Here is a 6,660-nt window from a genome sequence, read left to right on the forward strand (position 1 = left end):
TTGCACAGCACTGCCATGATCACAAAACAGTCCTAGTGGGTGGCATTTTAAAATAGATATGGTGTCATTTACTAATGCTGCTCAAGTGACATTTTTTTCTGTTATAGCTTGGAGACATCTAAATGCATGGCATGTTTCTTCCACTAACAATTTCTTCTTAAAAAGAATATTTTCTACTTTCTATGTATTCCACAATCCTATAGAATTTTGTTTTAAAAAAATAATAATCATACAAAGCAGATTAGTAGTTAGAGACTGATGGATCTTCTGTCTATTCCCTCTGAACAAAAGCAGTAAATACTTCTATTACAGTAAACCATAGTGTATTTCATAAAGTAATCTATCCCGATTTTGAATTAAACTGCAAGGAGGAGCAACAGATGGTTGATCTACCTACAATGGAGCAGTTATTTCTTCTGATTAAGTAACTGCTTCCTCGTACAAGGCTGTCTTTCAGATATCTCTTAGATCTTGCCTTGCTGCTGTTTATGGGACATAAGTACACACAAAAGAGGTGTCAAAGGTAACTTTCTAAAATCAAGTACTATGTGGCAGTACCATAAAAAGCTTTTTTTTTTAAGGCTGGTAGCTGATATCCAGCAAATACTACATTTTTAGTGATGACTGTTTAGCTTAACTCCTGAAATCGATCAGATGTTTGTCAGCTTGAAATATCTGTATTTTATAATAGGGACGTCACTAGGTGTTCTGTGTTAAAAGTTAAAATCACTTAGACATTTTATTATGAAAAATTGTCTTCTCTAAACAAGTGTAAGTCTAGAAGCTTTGCTCCATCTAACAATATTTTCAGTAAAAATGAGATTGTAGGAGGCATAGCCTTGGTGCAGCATAGCCACCCTGCCTCTGCAGCAGGGAGAGAGCATGAGAGTATGCTGCACTGAAGAGGATAAGGAATGGATTTCCTTTTTACCATGTGGAAAGGGGAAGTAGTTCTAATACTTACTGATCTGTTGGAGCTGGATTATTACCACTATGTTCACTTCATGCTGCTTTTCCGTACCTCTCAGAGAAAGCCTCACATGCAATCACAATATGCATTCAGCTCACACTTGTGTGGTCTGAAGTTTGAAGTATATCTGATAGCTGTTTTTTGACAATGTTCACAAAAGGGTTACCTTTCTCTAAAACAGCCCTCTGTCTATGGGAAGGAAATGTTCCCCTCAATGCCAGCTGCAGGCTTCCAGCAGCATGGCTCTGTTCGCATCTCTTGAAGGCTGTGTCTGGTGCTGCCTCAGGCCCTGCTCAGCTGGGTGCATCCTGGGAAGGAGGCACAGGCTGGGAACAAAGCTGCAAGGAGTGCCAAGAGCTGCCTGGCCCCAGCACCAGTAGGGCCTGCTCTATGTTGCGTCGAACTGGTTCTGCAAGCTGAGCATTGCAGTGCTGCCACTCGCCCACAATGGTGATGTTCTGCCTGGCCCTTGCCTCCTTTCTTGCTGTTTTTATTCCTGCAGCAGCTGCTGCTTCAGATCCTAGCTCCAAAGGCACAAATCAGACCTGAAGCCTCAAACTCCAAGAGTATTGGTGGGATGGGGCAGTGGAAGGTATGAGCTCAGGGTTTGACAGCTCTAGCCTGCTTGCTCTGCCGGGGCTGGGAACAGGCATGATGGAGCGCTGAAGCCCTGTGGTAACATCCCTATAATATCCCTTATCTGTGATAAGTAGTTTCCCTTCCAGCCCTGCAATTTAGATATAGCTTCCTGCTTGAGTTTGAAACTTCCTGCTGACATTTCTCTGAAAAAATTAGTCTGTGTGTTTTCCATGAGACTGGAAATGGGAGATGCCCTCTGTGCAAAGTCAGGCTTCTTCACAAAACAGTTTCTTCTCTAAAGCTGACACATGTATCTCCAGAAAGTCAGCCATCTATGTAGATAAAAATGCAAAAGGGAGAGTATTGACATTTGCTCTACTTTGCTCTTACAAGCCCAAAGAATACCATGAGTCTTTAGTCCATCTATTGAAAAAATAAGTTTGTTTTTCCACATCGAACAGATTTAAATCTTGAAAATCTCACAACATGTGTGAATCTCATCTCCTGCCATCTTCTGATGGCTGATCACTGTACCACTCATCACCAGCAGCAGCTGGTGGGTGCTCCTGTGTGTGACTTGGTACTGTAAACCAGTGACAGCTGCATCAGGGCTGGCAGCAAAGCAGCACGTGCTGTACCTGCACTGTTGTCCTCGCTTCCTAAAATCTGCTTACAGGCATAATATCCCAGCCAGCACAGGACTAAAATGACTTTCTGAATGTGTTTGAATAACACATCTGTGGCCAAATGCCTTCTCACCTATATTTGGTTCTCCCTGTGAGCTGGGAATGTGTTTTCCCAGCAGTGTCACAACATGAGCTTGGCAGAGGGCTTTGGCAGGAAGTTTTGCAGCTGTGTCCTGTAGCCTGGTCTCTGATCCCTTTACCTCAGCACAAAGGTTTCTTTTTTTGGCATTCCATGTCTTGACTCAGCAGTTTGCTGGTGCAGCAGCATTTAATGGTTTGGTTTGCTACCACCACCTCCTCCAGAGAACGAGCCGCCGAGAAACACCACCATCTGCTCAGAGTGAGACTGAACTGCAGCTTTCTTACATTTTTAGATAGCAAGCAATTGTTTTAGGGCTCCAGCAGCAGAGCTCTTGGGAGTCACACGTTTCCAATAACATACACAGCTGAGGTGCTTCAGCTGCCAGCTGTGCTGGATGATGTTTATTCTTCATTAAAGTGTCCAGGCGCAGCAAATCCCTCTTCCAGTGCCCAGCACAAGAAATGGGGCTGCACAAGAAGGAAAACCTCAGCAAGCAGCTGAGGTCAGCACAGCCCCACATTTCATCCTCCCACAAGTGGCTCTGTGACCTCACCGTGCCAGCCTCTCCCTGCTCTGCTCCTCCCTTGCACAGCAGTGCCAAAGCCTTTCCCTGCCTCCCAGAGAAGCATCTCTGGAAAAGACATGCAAAATAGCGTGTTGTTTAAGCAAGTTTCTAAAAGGTTGAATAAAAACACATTAGAATAAATCAGTAACTACTGCATGTCCTAGGTGTTTTTTTCTTTTTGCACAAGCTGTGCTCTTCTGCACCATGGATCAAAAGCATTAGGTTACTCGGTGCTTTGTTAAACACCAAACACTTTGCTTTGACCACCCGTTAATTTTTGCAAGTCTCCAGATTAAGAAAAATCTGATTACAAACCTAATATCCAACCAGCTGAAACTGCTAAAGGATTCGCACAGGATTAAGCATATGCTGGGCATCAAGCATATGACATGAATGAAAGCCATAAAACATCCTATACGTTTGAAATTAGGCATGCATTTATATGCCTTAATGAAACAAATTCTAAATAAGAAATCATAATTGTCGTGGTTTAACCCGGCCGGCAGCTAAACACCACGCAGCCGTTCGCTCCCCCTCCCCTCCCCTCTCTGGGACGGGGGAGAGAAATGGAAAGTGAAGCCCGTGAGTTGAGATAAAGACAGTTTAATAAGACAGGAAAATAATAATAATAATAATAATAATAATAATAATAATAATAATAATAATAATAATAATACAATGGTGATAATAGTACTACTACTAATAGTATGTACAAACAAGTGATGCACAATGCAATTGCTCACCACCCGCTGACCGATGCCCAGCCTAACCCTGAGCAGTCCGGCCCCCTCCCCCGGCTAGCCACCCCTATATATTGTTTAGCATGACCCCAGATGGGATGGAATACCCCTTTGGCTAGTTTGGGTCACCTGTCCTGGGTCTGTCCCCTCCCAGCTCTTACTGCACCTCCAGCCTGCCCGTTGGCAGGACAGAGCAAAAGGCTGAGACGTCCTTGGCTTGGTATAAGCACTGCTCTGCAACAATTAAAACATCGAGGTGTTATCAGCACTCTTCTCATCCTAAGCCAAAACACAGCATTCCACCAGCTACTAGGAAGAAAATTAATTCTGTTCTAACTGAAACCAGGACAATAATGTATCACAGATGTCTTCAGTACATGTCAATACCTTCTTAAAACTACTGACATCAAACTTGCAGTAAAATTGTAATGCTGTACAGAAACACTGCAGTCCTCGTGTTCAAATCCAGAAGTAAATGGAAGGAGTGTCTTCCAAAAACAGGATCAGTTTGCCATCCACCAGTGGCTCCCAAAATCATGCCAAATGCCAAATCATTTCTCTAGTAAGCATAAGGGGAGGCATTTTTTTCTGCATCACGGTTATAATTGTTCAGGCCTCTATCATTAGAGGAAAACATCTGACCACAAGAGCTGGATCTTGTGTTACTGGTGTCCAGCTACCACATAAATGCCACCATCTTTAAGTTGCCACGATGCACAAATTAATTATTCACAACAAATAAGAAGTAATGAATATTTGTCAGAGCTTGAATCCTACCAGTACTGAACATACCAGCTTTCCACAGAATTTAAGAGAAATCAAACAACCTCTGAGCCCAGCCAGTACATGTTTTTCTAAGGAAAGCTAGAGGGTTTGTTAACAGAGGGAGAGGAGCACAGCTCATTTTGTTCCTTCCAGAGCTACCAACAGAAGACAGGCCTTGGGAACTGCCCAAAAATTCTCCCTTTAGGGAGAATACTACCAAAACCGAGCTTCTGTCAGTTGGCTGGGCCAGAGGAGAGAATCACTGTGCAAAAGCAAACTGCTTTGCAAACAACCTTCATGGATAACCACCATGTTCAGACACATGAAGCACATAGGTTTTGCTGAGCTAACTCCAAGACAGCCCATGTCCTCTTGCAAGTTCAGCTTTCTGCTAGTCTTACAGCCAGTTTGGGGCTAACTTCATGGCAAGAAGGATTAGGCCAGTATGTTGTTTTCCATAGCTCCAGGGGAGAAATCATCCTCTCATTTATCCTGATTAATACAGCAAGCAAGAAGTAAACTCCTAAATAAAAAGATCATACAACACATCACGGTAAAATGGCAAAACACCACAAAACGCATTTGGAAAGTGGTTGTATACCAAGGATGGAAATACAGGGAGGGAAAGCAACTAGGTGCAAACAAGCAAAGAGATGAATCTGTGTTCTGATATTAACAAAGATGTTTCTGGTGTAAAATAATGTATTTCTCACTGTACTAAAGTTTAATATAAACTGTTTTTTAATCCTACACCAGTTGTTAATTTAAGTCTGTGTTATTGAACAGAAACCGATTCACTTGTTATGGTATCTGCCATTTCATTTCACATTTCCCTAAATTGCTGCAATGGAAACAAAGTAATCGGTCTGCCCTTTAATTGTGCAGAACTTCTTGTAATTTTGGTCTGTTTCCTAGTACAAAGCAAAAGATCAAAAATGTTCAGGATTCTTCTCTCAGAAAAAGGGGATACGTGAATATAGCAATGTTTATAAATAAAGCTACATGTCCTGAAGTCAATGTTCCAGTTAACACAAAATACAACATTCCAGAACACAAAGTGCCTGAAACATACCAAACATTTTCTCCTACTTCTATTAATTAAAGCCCAATTATGTCTCTATCTTAATATTCAAATCCTCTTAATGTAATTGCTCCTAACTCCCTGAGACACCACTCTTTATAGACAGGACTTTGCACCAAAGCAATGAAGCATGAGGAAACGTAAAAGCACCAGAGGCAGGACCCTCCCAAGCCTCTGAAACATCCTGTTCTTCACAACAGAACTGAGAAAGATGAAAGACTTGCTACTTTCAGAATTAGTGGTTTCAGCCCTGATGCTGTTACCGGATGCTCCCCTGCAGCTTGCAACAAGTGCTGGTTCTGGTATGAAGTTTATTTTGGTAGGTAACTTTTCTGTAAATTATAATTAAAAAATAAAAGCACAAAGGCTGAATAAAAATATATATTATTTCTGTGTATTTTGAAATGACATGAATTTTGATGTTCACACACAAGATGTTTAGGCAGATGTACCTATAGGTATGTATATACACAGTAGGTTGGTTCTAGGAGAACTTGTGAATCACAGCAAGAAATTTAAAGAAATAAGAGAACAAATCTGACCACACAAGCACTTAGGCATGGATCCCCCATAGCACAATTCACTGTTTTCAGTGGTGATCCTGCCTTGCCAGGTGTTGTTTTATGGTGCTTTTTGGAAAAGTACAAAGTATTTTACCATGGAAAAGTATGGTATTACAAGTACACAATGGAGAATATTTAACTGACCTTTCACCACCAATTGCATTATTTCTACTTCCTCAGGACTTCATACCGCTTTCCTATCTACACCATCTATACTCCCACTGTCTCATTGTATCAGATTAATGTGTCTTATTGTCCTTGGAGAGAGCTTTCATTTTCTCTTCTCATGACTGGGCACGTCTCCTAGTTCCTGACTACTCAGATAGGATTTGCAGTTTTCCTCCAGCACCAGATGCAGGAATATCTTATTTCAGGAGAGCCTTTCCTTGCTGGACCCAGAGCTCCTGGTTACTGAGAGCATCCTCAAGCCATTGCTTTTTCTGTCTCCCAGTCTCAGTCTCTTCTTCTTCTTCCCCATGTCTCATTTCTTTGCCAGACCAGTCTTCTCTTTTGATCTTCTTTTTTCTCTTTTCTCCCCTGCAGTCCAGCATTACACCACTCTTTATACCTTCATCCGGCCTCAAGTAGGTTTCTTGCCTTCCCTGCCTTCCTACCCCGCTGTCCTTTCC

Source organism: Anas acuta, chromosome 13 (assembly GCF_963932015.1).
Source record: "Anas acuta chromosome 13, bAnaAcu1.1, whole genome shotgun sequence".
In the NCBI taxonomy this organism is placed as follows: Eukaryota; Metazoa; Chordata; class Aves; order Anseriformes; family Anatidae; genus Anas; species Anas acuta.